The following is a 15,069-nucleotide window of genomic DNA, read 5'->3' on the forward strand; positions in this document are numbered from 1 at the left end:
CAAATGAAATATTGAAGAAACGAACAGAAACATAATTCGAAATAAATGTAGGCTATTCATGCGAAGGCCCTCGTTCAATTATACAGAAGAGAGTGACATCTGGGATTCTGGAACAGAGAGGCCAGGTTTCAGCCAATGAACCGAAAGCACACTGACTTAGTCATTAAAAAGAACGACAGTTATTTAAAAAACAGAGAATTTCCAACAATACGACCTATTTAATCAAATACAGCATAACAGAGTTAGGTGTAGCAGGACGGATGAAATGCATCACCCAGGTTCAAGGTTTTATTAGACTCACATAGGACTCAATACAAACTGAAATCCATGAGCGTTCAAAAATGAGAATGAATGAATCATTAATTCGAGAACAGAAGTCCGGTATGGGTGAGAGTTAGTTTTGGCTGCGGGTGTTCCTGCCCGTCACCACGCTTCAGTCACGCACGACTCAATGTAGGCCAACACAACGATTTGACAAAGTCTGTATATTACCGCAAACACACACACACACACAAACAGGTGACTTGTGTCACCTCTCTACCAAACAGCATTTAATGGGGCTATTGACATTCACCCTGCTCTGGCTTTCACTCCTGTCGTTCACAATCAACTCCAGATGAGGGAGAGCGAAAAAAGAAGCTGCATTTAAAGCCATAAAGAGGGAGAGAGGAGGAGGGAGGACGTGGAAGATAACAGAGATGTTAAAGTCCGAGTTTTTTTGGTTGTTCCCTGCTAAATGCAAATTCCAGCTTTTTGCGATCGCGGCAACTCGCAAAATTGAAGCCATCTTTTCTATTTTTCACAGTGAACAGTGATAATGCATCTTCATCTGAGGGAGGGAGGGAGGGAGGGAGGGAGGGAGGGAGGGAGGAGAGAGAGAGACTCCATTAAGCCACTGCTGAGTCAGCAGTTAGAAAACATTTCTAGGGTTGTGACCTTAGGGAAGAAAACATTGCCTACGAAACGTCTACAACTGACTCCAAGAAGTGTCTCAACAACTTAGGAAAGTCCAGGAATTATTCCAGCTCTCCTAACGTCAGACAACCCTCCCATCGGAGACTGTAAATTCAATTTTTTTATAAAGCAGCAGAGCTGATGGGAACAAAGCAGGAAAAAATGAAGCACTGGGGATTTTAGAGAGAAAAAAATGCTTCCAGATGAGTGCTCAGCCCTGCACACACACGCATGCACGCACGCACACACGCACGCACACACACACACACACACGCACACACGCACACACGCACACACGCACACACACGCACACTTTACATGTGGGACAAATTACGCAACTCACCGGCCAACCACATCTGCCTGTATAACTAATCATTGTGACAAGCCGAGCCTCCAACCAAGACTTCTGAATACCAGGAGGCACCGAAAATCCCCAAACCCTCCACCGTCCCCTCAAAACACACACACAGACACACACTCTCAACATCACACACTCTCCTCTGGACAACGACTGACGATCTGCAAAAACACACACAAAAAACTTTCGTAGTTCCGTAGCTTAAAGAGGCAGGTTTGAACAAAAACTCTTGTTAATGGTTTGTCTGTGTCGCTCAGAGATTGCTGACACCGTCCGTTTGTGAAAAGCCTGAATGGGGCAAAGCAACAGTCCATTAACCAGGCTATTCTGCCGTAACAGTTTGTCAAAAAAGCCTACGTAAGAGTGATGGTGTATGCTAAATGACCCTCAGTTCACCCCAGAGTTGCTCCATTCACCGAGGTGTTGACTCAGTGCTTTGTAATGCTCTGTTTCTCACATGCTCAGTCATGCCAACGTTAGCTCTGTCATTGAAGCTCCACAAACAGGCCTGCGGGGGGAGCATGGAGGACAAGGCAGCAGCAGCGGCTGCCAAGCCCAGAACGGTGCTCCTCGGTGGGGCTCTTATCTCACTCTATCGTGGGGCTCCCCTTGGGAACTGGGGCTGAGCACAAACCCCACGATACATGAGTATTTCAGGCCCAGACAACACACCAACCTTCACCACAACCCCGGTGTCTGGCAATCATGATGTATGACTGCATCCACGAGTTAGTGTGTGTGTGTGTGTGTGTGTGTGTGTGTGTGTGTGTGTGTGTGTGTGTGTGTGTGTGTGTGTGTGTGTGTGTGTGTGTGTGTGTGTTTGCGTGCGTGCGTGCGTGTATTGAAATTGAAAGTGGCTTGATCTATAATATGTTCTACAGCACAAGAGTGCAATCGAAACCAGCAAGAGGTCAATAATTGACCAATTACATTCAAACCAAATTGTATTCGTCACATGCTTCGTAAACAACGGCTGTAGACTAACAGTGAAATGCCCTTCCCAACAACGCAGAGAGAGAGAAAAAGAGAAATAATAGAAAAACTGTAATACGAAGAAGAAATAGAAAATGAGTAACGATAACTTGGCAATATATACATGGGGTACCAGTACCCAGTTGATGTGCAGGGGTACGAGGAAATTGAGGTATACCAAACATTAGGAACACTTTCAAAGTGGATTTAACAAGTGACATCAATAAGAGATCATAGCTTTTATCTGGATTCACCTAGTCAGTCTATGTCATGGAAAGAGCTGTAATGTTTTTTATACGGACGACAGGGAGCCCGGCCCCAGTGAAGCTCGGCCCCACTACCTTGTAGCGCCTTGTGGTCGGATGCCAAGCAGTTGCCATACCAAGCAGTGAGGCAGCCAGTCAAGATGCTCGCAATGGTGCAGCTGTACAACTTTTTGAGGATCTGAGGGCCCATGACAAATCTTTTCAGCCTCCTGAGGGGGAAGAGGTGTTATTGTGCCTTCCTCATGACTGTGTTGGTGTGTGTGGACCATGATAATTCCTTAGTGACGTGGACGCAGAGGAACTTGAAGGTCTCGACCCGCTCCACTACAGCCCCGTCGATGTGGATGGGGATGTGCTCGGCCCTCCGTTTCCTGTAGTCCACGATCAGCTCCTTTGTCTTGCTGACGTTGATGGAGAGGTTGTTGTCACTGATCTCCTCCCTACAGGCTGCCTCATCGTCATCAGTGATCAGGCCAACCACTGTCATGACATCAGCAAACTTAGTGATGTGGTGGAGTCGTGTGCGGCCACGCAGTAGTGGGTGAACAGGAGAGTACAGGAGGGGACTAAGCTCGCACCCCTGAGGGGCCCCTGTGTCAGCGTGGCAGATGTGTTGTTGCCTACCCTCACCACCTGGGGGTGGCCAGTCAGGAAGTCCAGGATCCAGTTACAGAGGGAGGTGTTCAGTCCCATTGCCCTGAGCTTAGTGATGAGCTTGGAGGGCACTATGGTATTGAACCCTGAGCTATAGTCAATGAACAGCATTCTCACGTAGGTGTTCCTTTTTGTCCAGTGTGGAGTACAATAGAGATTGCGTCATCTGTGGATCTGTCAGGGCGGTATGCGACAGGTTACCTTGGCGTTATTGGGCACAGGGACTATGGTGGTCTGCTTGAAACATGTAGGTATTACAGACTGGGTCAGGGAGAGGTTGAAGACACTTGCCAGCTGGTCAGCGCATACTCTGAGTATACATCCTGGTAATCCGTCTGGCCCCACGGACTTGTGAATATTAACCTGTTTAAAGGTCTTACTCATAGCGGCTATGGAGCGCGAGACCACACAGTCGTCCGGAACAGCTAGTGCTGTATTGCTTTGAAGCGTACATAGAAGGAATTTAGCTTGTCTGGTAGGCTCGCGTCACTGGACAGCTCGCGGCTGGTTTTTCCTTTGTAATCCGTGATAGTTTGCAAGCCTTGCCACAACCGAAGAGTATCAGAGCCGGAGTATTAGGATTCGGTCTTAGTCTTGTATTGACGTTTTGACTGTTTGATGGCTCGTCGAAGGTTGTAGGGGGATTTCCTATAAGTGTCCGGATTAGTGTCCCACTCCTTTAAAGTAGCAGCTCTAGCCTTTAGCTCGGTGCGGATGTCGCCTGTAATCCATGGCTTCTGGTTAGGATATGTGGGGCCGATACTGTGGGGATGAAGTGTCACATGATCTCAGTATATATATCTCAGTATACCTGTGTTGCAGACTCTGAAAGGCCCCAGAGTCTGCAGCACCACTAAGCAAGGGGCACCACCAAGCAAGCGGCACCATGAAGACCAAGGAGCTCTCCAAACAGGTCAGGGACAAAGTTGTAGAGAAGTACAGATCAGGGTTGGGTTAAAAACAAATTATCAGAAACTTTTAACATCCCACGGAGCACCATTAAATCCATTATTGAAAAATGGAAAGAATATGGCACCACAACAAACCTGCCATGAGAGGGCCACCCACCAAAACTCATGGACCAGGCAAGGAGGGCATTAATCAGAGAGTCAACAGAGACCAAAGATAACCCTGAAGGAGCTGCAAAGCTCCACAGCGGAGATCGGAGTATCTGTCCATAGGACCACTTTAAGCAACACACTCCACAGAGCTGGGCTTTATGGAAGAGTGGCCAGAAAAAAGCCATAGCTTAAAGAAAGAAATAAGCAAACACGTTTGGTGTTCGCCAAAAGGCAAGTGGGAGGCTCCACAAACATATGGAAGAAGGTACTCTGGTCAGATTAGACAAACATTTAGCTTTTTGGCAATCAAGGAAAACGATATGTCTGGTGCAAATCTAACACCTCTCATCACCCCGAGAACACTATCCCCACAGTGAAGCATGGTGGTGGCAGCATCATGCTGTGGGGATGGTTTCCATCAGCAGGGACTGGGAAACTGGTCAGAATTGAAGGAATAATGGATGGTGCTACATACAGGGAAATTCTTGAGGGAAACCTGTTTCAGTCTTCCAGAGATTTGAGACTGGGATGGAGATTCACCTTCCAGCAGGAAAATGACCCTAATTATACTGCTAAAGCAACACTGGGGCGGCAGGTAGCCTAGTGGTTAGAGTGTTGGACTAGTAACTGGAAGGTTGTAAGATTGAATTCCTGAGCTGACAAGGTAAAAATATGTTGTTCTGCCCCTGAACAAGGCAGTTAACCCACTGTTTCTAGGCTGTCATTGAAAATAAGAATTTGTTCTCAACTGACTTGCCTAGTAAAAAATAAATAAATAAATAAATAAAAAACCACTTGAGTGGTTTAAGGGGAAACATTTAAATGTCTTGGAATGGCCTGGTCAAAGCCCATACCAATCTGTGGTATGACTTAAAGATTGCTGTACACCAGCGGAACCCATCAAACTTGAAGGAGCTGGAGCACTTTTGCCTTGAAGAATGGGCAAAAATCTCAGTGGCTAGATGTGCCAAGCTTATAGAGACATACCCGAAGAGACTTGCAGCCGTAATTGCTGCAAAATGTGTCTCTACAAAGTATTGACTTCGGGGGGGTGAATAGTTATGCACGCTCATGTTTTCAGTTTTTTGTGTAATGTCTTGTTTATTTCACAATAAACAATTATTTTGCATCTTCAAAGTGGTAGGCATGTTGTGTAAATCAAATAATACAAACCCCCACTGTAAGCAGGAATCAGGAGGATAGAGTTATGGTCAGAATTGCCAAATTAACAGCAAGGGAGAGCTTTATGTGCATTTCTGTGTGTGTAATTAAGGCGATCTAGAGTTTTTTTCGCCTCTAGTTGCACAGGTGACATGCCGGTAAAAATGAAAGTACAACAGTTTCGCTGCATTAAAATCACCGGCCACTAACAGCGCTGCCTCTGGATGTGCATTTACTTTTTTGCTTATGGCCCTATACAGCTCGATGAGTGTGGTGTTAGTGCCAGTAGTGGTTTGTGGTGGTAAATAGACAGCTACGAACATTTTTTATGAACATTTATGAAAACTCTCTTGGTAAATAGTATGGTCTGCAGCTTATCATGAGTAGATAAGCTTTAATATTGCAGATAGATTGTAGGTTATATCGGTTCAATTGTTTGCATCATTTTCTAATGTTCCATATTTACATTTATCCCCTACCCTACCATCCCTACCCTAATTGGAGTAAACTAGTGGACAACAATACTTCTAATGCTACTGACAGCTATTTCACTCACATCAACAGGACCTGTAGTTAAATAATTATACATATATTCCTTATTTCCTCTTTCTTCAAGTGCTGGGTTTTGACCCACAGCGGCCAATCCACCATTAATTCTGATCTTAACTCTAACCCTTCTGATGTCCACTGATGAATCCATCTTTCCCAGTATAATGCCATTTTGCTATTTACTTTTGCAATAGATCCTCCCATTTTACTATGATGTCTTACGAGAGTCCTACGAGGGTTCTGAACATTTTTACCGATATTTCTCGAGAAAAAAAATGACTTTACCCGAGTGTAATGATATTTCCCACACCAGCCTTAACCTTACTCGAAGCTGTCGTTCGGTCTTGACCTTGCACAGAAAAACCAGCTAGATGTACTGTATATTATCCACGTCCTTGTTCAGCCAAGACACAGAGAAACATAGGATATTACAGTTCTTCAGATCCCATTGACAGGATAGTCTTGAACGGAGCTCGTCCAGTTTGTTCTCTAGTGATTGCACGTTCGCCAGTAGAACGGAGGGTAGAAGCGGTCTATTTAGTCATCGACGTAGTCTCATCAGGGAGTCCGCTCGTTTGCCTCTCTTGCTCTTCCTCTTTTGAGTCCTGGGGATTAGGGCCTGGTCCGGGATGAGCAGTACATCCACAGCTGCCGACTCGTTAAAGTAGACATTTTTATTAAAATCGAGGTTAGTGATCACTGTTCCGATGCCCATGAGCTGTTTTCGGTCATAGGAAATGATGGCGTAAATATTATGTACAAAGAAAGTTGAGATCAGCGTAAAATAAACACAAAATAGCAGCATTGGTCAGGAGCCCGTAAGACGGCAGATACCCATCTCTGCAGGCCATTCCTCTGCACAGGATGGAAGTACTTGTATGTAGAGTGGCTGGCGTGACATAAATTGTGTCAATAACAGTCCAGAGCTGTTGTTCTCTTGTTAGCTGCACAGTGATTACCGTACAGGTAATGAGAGAGAGGCCGTCCTCATTTGTCATGCTTTGTGATGGGGGCGGCCATGCAAGACCGATAGAGCCATCTCACTGTCTGAAGATACAATGCTAGAAGAGCTCCTGGGTCCACAGAGGAAGGGAGAGCGTGTGTGTGCGTGTGTGTGCATGGCCAATTGAATATCACAACATATCTGGGTTATTGTTGCAACTCCGCCAGTGTTAGTGAGTTCAATGTGCAACTGACTTTACATGTTACACATCACATCCATTCATTTCACCATTTTTCATTGTCATGCAATTCTAAATCATAAAAGCACAAAATCAACCAAAGTAAAGTTGATATAACGTTTGAATTTAGAATGTGATGGTTGATAAGAGCGACTTGTGGATTTGAAATCCATTCTATTTCATTGCGATGGTGATTCTATTGATAAGAACAAAATAACATTTGAATATGATGACATCACAATCTAAAAGAGCTATAATGTGTTATAATGTTTGGATGTTTGGCACCAATGTTGATTTGTAATTCAGTTTTGGTTGCAACAACCCCAAGACTAGACTACAATTGCTTCTGCTATCCAAGATTATACATTTTTCAAAAATGAGCTTCAAGACCCAGTGATTTCACTAGTCCGGACCACTCTCTACTCATTTTTGTTTATTTCTCAACATTCCATGTTTAGAATGTGCTGTATTTAGGTATGTATAGAACTGGTTCTATGTTTGAATTTAGACCTAGGTGACTGAATAGCATTGACTGGATGTATTTCACACATATTGAAACACATAGACATGCAGAGATTGAACCAGGCGTGGAATTTTCACGTAATTTCGTTTAAAAAAAATATATATTTCACTGTGATACAAAAAGCAGCACCGGTGTGCTTTAGGACCATGCGGACGCCTCGGCAGGCTGTTTAGCGGTTTTAGAGGGCTGGATTTACGCAAAAGGACGGCCAGGTTGTGCCCCCCAACTTCTAAAACCAAAGTTCCGCACCTGGATTACACATCCGGTTTAATAGTCCAGAGATCGCTCTATTCCTCAAAAATAAAGACAGAGATGCACCTCATGCACCTGTTTAACAGACGTGATAGGCACCTCAAATACTCTCACACAGACATGCACATGTTTCTGCAAGGAAGACATTGGCTTCATAATTCGGGGCCCGGAGTCGGAGTGTGTGAGACGCACAGAGGAGCTAAAAGAAACAGAGTGATACAGATTTAAATGGGGGGGGGGGGGTCAATGAATGATGTGTTTCGTGACTCTTTAACTGTTAATGTTCCATGTTGATCCTCTGCGTCTTCATGTGATTTAAAGAGGAGATAGACAACATCCCTAAGATCGAGTCTTTCCCTGCGTACTGATCTTGGGTGGTGTTTAGCTTTTTCCTCTCTGAAATGATTAGGGTTAGAATGGAGGGTTCGAAAAACTGGTCCTAGATCTAGGACCTAGATCCCCATTCAAAAACTGGTCCTAGATCTAGGACCTAGATCCCCATTCAAAAACTGGTCCTAGATCTAGGACCTAGATCCCCATTCAAGATAAGGTGAGCAGTATGAATGAGTGTTACTTGGGTCACATACCGAGTGTTAAGGTCTAGACAGACATTTTCTCTTATCATCCTCTTTGTTGAATAAGAGACCTGTAAGAAGGAAACATGTTCCCATAATAAGATGTCAGTCAACCATCCACCTCCTAAACTAAGGGAACTATCAGACACTGCCTGGGGACCGTCTCTGACAATGACAAGGCCCTCCTTCATTCTGCACTACACCACGTTGCAATGGCAAGCTAAGCACTGGTGTAACAAAGGGGACTTGAGGTCAAGAAGTTTAGCCAGGGAAGAGTTTAGAGAGATGCAGGTGTCAAGGTCTTGTGACGAGTGTGAATTAGTGATCCCCACAGAGTATAGCAGCTTTGGTCATTATTAGTTGAAAATGATTATCTCATAGGAACAGAAATAAGCGTGAATGTATTAGATTACTTCTTATCCTCGGTAACAGAAGCAAAAGTTGATATAGTCTTTTCTGATTGGCTCCAATAACTCCAAAAACGGCACAAAACTGCGGTTACTTCCTCATACTCCGCTGCTGGATAGTTCAGTGTGAGATCAGCAGTTAACAAGAAAGGGGAAGCTGAAGTTTGACTGAGCGCTAGGAAAAAAAAAGGTTCTGCTTTTCTAAGAGGAGATAAAACAGACATCTAAACTATTATTTTTAAAAAATGCCTGAGGCTTAAGAATGTTTTATTTTATTTATAGTAGCCTGAAGCAAAGAATAGGGAGGGAGACGCAAGGGTATTCTAATACCGTTGTAACACCAATGTTTAGACGAGGGGCGTCAAACGTGCCTGTGTCCATTTGCAGTCCAACATGTGATTCCACACGGCACCCGACACAAGCCTCTGATCGTTGGAAAATATGTTTATTAGCTGCTGTCGACTTTATTGCCAATGCGCATCCCTCTTGACATTTCAAGAGATAAACCCTAAGGCAAGATGACTGCTTTAAACCATGGCCAACATCATCTAATCTCAAAGAGACCAGTCTGGTACCGGCTTACTGGACATCCTCATGACCTGGTGTCTCAGTCGGCGGGTCAAAAATCACATTGCAACTTTATTGAACTCCGAACAGTATTACAGACTCCATTGGGTTTACTGTAAACTCGAAGTCAATGTTCCATTGGTGCCAAGCTGAATAACTCAATGTACACACAAAGACATTGAGGCTCTATTGAGGCTCCATTTCACTCCAGTTACCAAGGACACAGAGAGAGGGAGAGGCAATCAGAGAAAATTGCCTTGTCTTTGTTGAAGATTCGGGGGAAGTGCTTTCTATGGTAATGATTTCAAGGTCAGAGGAAACGGACGCTACGGGCGACGTTCTCCTTGAAATTGGAGACGGACGACAAGAGACATCATCACCGACCACCAATCAGAGAGGCCATTCAATCTCATCGGGGTTGGGGATGAGACGGTCTGACAGTGACATGTGAGAGCGGACTCAGGTACTCAGATCCTGTGATGAATCCACGGCATACAGTTGACCTCTTTCAGATGTGTACTCACACACAAGGGTTCTTCATAACCCAGCCGAGAGCGGCAGTCGTTAAGTGTCCTTTAAAATAACCTCCATCAATCCCTAGATTAGACAAAGAGAGATGTGACTGGAAGTCATGACGAGTGGACGATTCAGACAGACAGGACGTGGGAAACTGTGATACATGACAGTCTGTGCCACGGAGAGATAATCGGTGGGTGTACATAATGGCAAACAACATGCCTTATCATCGGCCACACAACACCCTGTTTCTCACTGGGCTGTGTCTAGAGCAGGCCCCATGTCAACAGACGATACTCTGATGCCTTTCTGTGAGACGCAAAGGCCTGGTCCGTATTCATTATAGCCCACCACAGCAAAAGGTTTTGCAAATGACAACAGAAGTAAGACTTTGTTATTGGACGAGTCCAGGTAGTCCCTCCCTGTTTCAGTCCGTTTGGGTGCCTAATGAATACTACCCTGGAGACTGGTAGAGGTTGGGGCTGTTTAACTGGCACACAGCAGGGTAGGGGACAAGGAAGCAGTGATGTCACCCAGGCATGTCTGTCACAGTGAGACCATGGGGACGGCTCTAAGCCCGCCCTGCCTGTCACTAGCCTGTCCCCAGCCCCTCAGTGGTGGTGATGGTGCCATCCATTCCCCCCCTGCTCCCTCTGCCCAATACAATGGTCCTCATCCACAGCGTGCATCTGTGACCTCCAACAATAACAAAGAGTGACACTGTTCTCTCCCAAATGAAAAGACTCCATGTCTGTCTGTGAGTGCGTAACCCCCTCCATTCTCCATCCCAGAATCCTTTGCTCTAATAACTAGGTTGTAATTCACCCTATTGGATGTCAGCTCTGCTTTGAGACTTTGAGGCCTCCCCTAGCGCTGTTTTGCTTTTCTTGAGGGGTATGCTAGCTGTCCAAAAACAATGGCTCTCTTTGTTTTTCTTTGGGGTTCTTCATCTATGGGGCGCTGGGCGGGGGGGGGGGGTTAGGATTCTGTCTCAGACTTGGACAAAACAAAAGGCAGACTTATTCATTCATACCCCATACCACCCAGTAATGTCTTTATAGTGAAGCACAAAGAATGTGATAGTGCTTTACAGAAGACAGACTAAGGCTCATGGTGTTATTACCTTCTCTTCTCTCTCAGAGCACAGATCACTAGACACTCATGTTTACTCTTTTCTCCCAAATATGATTTCAACCACCCCCCACCTCCTACATCACCATCCCCTCATCTCCCTCTCTGTATTTATCTCTCTTGGTGGGAAACACTGTCTTATACCACTGCAGCGATTCCCATACTACAGCATCTCTCTCCCTGCTATGTGGATGCTTCTTTCTGAGATAGATATGGACTGTCGACTTTATTATGCATTTACACAGATAGTTCATGCATAATTTGCGCTACGGGTGGAAAGGGGAACGACAGAGAGCTCATATACACACAAACCCATACATCATACTAACGAGATACGTTTGTATACAGGTACATAGTCCTAACCTACACCGGGTACACCGCACCCACTGACACACCTTAACCAAAGGATATACACACACAGTCTTATGCGCTCACACAAAAACAAATGACTCAAGTGATTCCACTTGACAGACGCAAGCAATTAAATTCGCAATGAGATATGATCCTCTAAGAAAAACAAGGCCCCAGAAAAAAAAAAAGCACAAGACGGACAGCCTGCATTATGAGAGACGAAACAATAAATCAGCGCTGATCATCAGACATCCTAATTACACTTGACTTACGTCCCAACTGGCACCCTATTCCCTACCTGGTGCACTCGTTTCAACTATAACCCTATGGGCCCTGGTCAACAGTCGCAAACAATGTAGGGAAGAGGCTGCCATTTGGGACACAACCTTGGAAATGTAGCACTGCAGAGTACCTAGCCTGGCTAAGACCCATCCAGCCACAGAGATAAAGCGAATCCGCATTCGTTCCCTGCTCCTCCTACACAAGGCCTCGCCGGGCGTCCTCGCCTAGCGGAGCGTGCCATCCCTGTGCGCCTCAACAAGCAAATAGGCCACCAGCCTACTGCGATAATTGGGGAAAGAGATGGGTCAGATTGTGGGGAGGACACCCGGCTCGGGCGGCGCCACAACGTAATCAGATGGAGCCTCCATATCGTCCGATGTCTCCATTGTAGATGCATAGACAGTCGTTAGACTCGTCACGCATGTCTACTTTCCACTAGCATGCCTGGTGTTTCTCTTCACTATAGCTTAAGGGATGAGCTTACATACCTGAGGCACATTGAAGAAATCCGTATCCCCCCCTACGGTATCAGTCGAGCTCTCTGTGTATCTGGTGGAAATAGCATAATTGACATCTGGCAGCCAGACCACTTAACGTGAGCGTTATGACGTGATGCGATTGCTGAACAATCCCATCACCAGTCGGAGTACATGGGTAGAATGTAGTAGCAAAAATACTGTAGGTCTATACGCATAGTGAAGTGCGTTGCATGCTTTAGTTCCATTTAAAATACATCATCACAGTTAGGTCATCCAAAACAGCACTGATGTTCGTAATTTGCATTGTAGATGCGCTCGGGTAAACTTGGATCTTTTAGGAGTTACAACGAGCTTCGTGATGGGGGGAAATTTGAGACACCTAATATTTCTTACAACTCGTACTACCTAAGAACCAATTCACAGCTGTAGTAAATCATGAGCTGCACATAAATCTCCTGCTGAACTCAGTGTCCTCTGAGGATTCCAATATCCCCACAGCAACAGGAGCGGGTCTATATCCCGGCGTAGTAATCCATCGTGGTGTGCTACCTCATTAAAATAAATCCAGAGAATGAGAAACACAGCATGATCACCCCCCCCCCCCCCGAACAGCCAAATGTCATCCCAGCAATGTCAGCCCACGGTAGGACACAAACCAAAAAACGCCAAGTGGTCCACGCCACTCTCACTCCTGCATGCCTTGATTAATCCATTAGGAATTTGTCATTGTTGCTCTCTGTGGCATTTCCAGCTCGGGACCAGTCAAACACAGCGTACCAGAATGCCTTTCCAAGACCAGACAATCCAATTGAATTAGGCCTGACCCCATTTAGTCGACTGGTCGATTGTTTGGTCGATAGGTTGTTGGTCGACCGAGATTTCTTTAGTCGAGCAGTAGCAAAAAAATAATTGTTTTCATGGCGTACAAGACACCTGTCTGATTTGCGCCTGGCTGAGTGGACTAATCCATTGTGGAGGCCGTGGGGATGGTACAGTCCATCACTCTAAGACATGTACTACTGAAATTGTATACGGTTAAGGACAATGGCGCAACACTAACACAATTAATATGATTTTATAACAAATGTGAGTTTGATAGTGGTGGCTGTCCGCGGTTCTGAAACATCAATGTACTGTTAAATTGCCGCCTTTTCCTAGACCATGTTGCTACGTGCACAATAGCAAAGTTAACCAGCAAATTGGTGTTAAGAACAATGCGGCGGAGGCAGCAGAGGAGTTAGGAGATGAGAAAACAGCCCTTGCATTAATTGCCTAAGAAAAGTGAGGAAACCCCAACTTAATTAGGTCAATAATCAATAGCCTAACTGTTAAATTCGCTGGCTTTATAAATCATCCACATGTATCTACAGAAATGAGACAGATCCTGCCTGTTTGAGGCTGATTCTGTGAGCACCAAGCCTCAGCAAACCACAACATGTCGGATAAACAATTTCACGAATTTGGCCGTTTTTATCCTTTGCAGTGCTGTAATAAAGGCTTTACACAACAGCCTCTTTGGTATTACTTATCATTTACTTTGTGTAGTTTACTGTTCATAATAACAACCTTCCTTTTTCTTGATCTCCTTCTTATTGTTATTATTACTATGAGTATTATTATGATCCTCATTATAATAATAAGTCATGTAATTATCATTAGTAGGCTTAGTATAGCAGCCTTGTATAACCACTATTGAGCTCAAGGCCAAAGAGCGCATCCTGTTTAGTCTTAATACCGAGTGGTGCAGTAGTCTAAGGCACTGCATCTAAGCGCTTGAGGCGCCACTACAGACCCTGGTTCTATACCGGGCTGTATCACAACCGGCCGTGATCGGGAGTCCCACAGGGCGGCGCACAATTGGCCCAGTGTCATCCGGGTTAGGGGAGGGTTTGGCTTGGGGTAGACCATCATTGTAAAATACGAATTTGTTCTTATTAACTGACTTGCCTAGCTAAATATAGGTTAAATAAAATAAAATAAATACCGTAACTTACTTAGGCCTATATTTCAATACTTACAAAGTCTACTGTATAAATCAATCATTCATTCATTCATTCATTCATGTCATCACACAGCATACAAGTCATTCATGATTTGAAATGCAATCAAGCATTTGAGTTTTGAAATAAAACAACAAAGAGGTCCCTGAATAATTAGCTTAAACAATAAATAAATCGCTCCATTTCGCTAATTGCATTCACGAATGAACGCAACTGTTTTTAGTCACTGCTGTAATAAAGGCTTTACAAAAACGAAAAGCGACTCTCTGGTACGCCTATAATTAATTTTCCGTTGTTTACATTGCTCCAAATGGTCAGAAAAATGATATTGTAATCTAACAGCACCTGTTTGGCACACATAATATGCACACGGCACTTGCTCCTTCCCTTCTTTTTCTTGATCTCCAGTCAAATTTAATCCACACATCTGATTTCCCCTTTACCTCCTGAACAACCAGTTTCAAGTTTTTTTTTTACGTCCTCTGCATTGATTTTGCTGTCAAAATTATAAATTGTTATGGTGTTCGGAGTTTGTTATAACTAATTTATGAATGAGATTATGATATGCTATAGGTCAGGCCCTATTAGTCACATGCAGTCGATGCATACATGTGTCACGTAAAGAGAGCAAGGGTTAAGGGAATAGGGAATGTTTTTCCTAAACAAATGAGGGATTTAGGTAACAGAACTTTTCAGTCAGAAATGGCTGTAATTATGTTCCAGCTTCAGCAACACGGACGGCGCGATAAACCCTGTTGATGTTCTGTGGTGGTTTCTGCAGCAGGGAGGAGAGAGAGACAACGGGTGCTAGACACACAGTCACTCGATGT

General features: G+C 44.6%; 1 protein-coding gene across 2 annotated transcripts in view; it reads right to left on the bottom strand.

Annotated features, from left to right (window-relative positions):
* LOC106605146 (mannosyl-oligosaccharide 1,2-alpha-mannosidase IA) overlaps nt 1-15,069 on the bottom strand; it is a 204,909-nt gene that overhangs the window by 163,833 nt on the left and 26,007 nt on the right. The gene's annotated exons all lie outside the window — the stretch shown is intronic.

This window comes from Salmo salar, chromosome ssa05, assembly GCF_905237065.1.
Source record: "Salmo salar chromosome ssa05, Ssal_v3.1, whole genome shotgun sequence".
In the NCBI taxonomy this organism is placed as follows: Eukaryota; Metazoa; Chordata; class Actinopteri; order Salmoniformes; family Salmonidae; genus Salmo; species Salmo salar.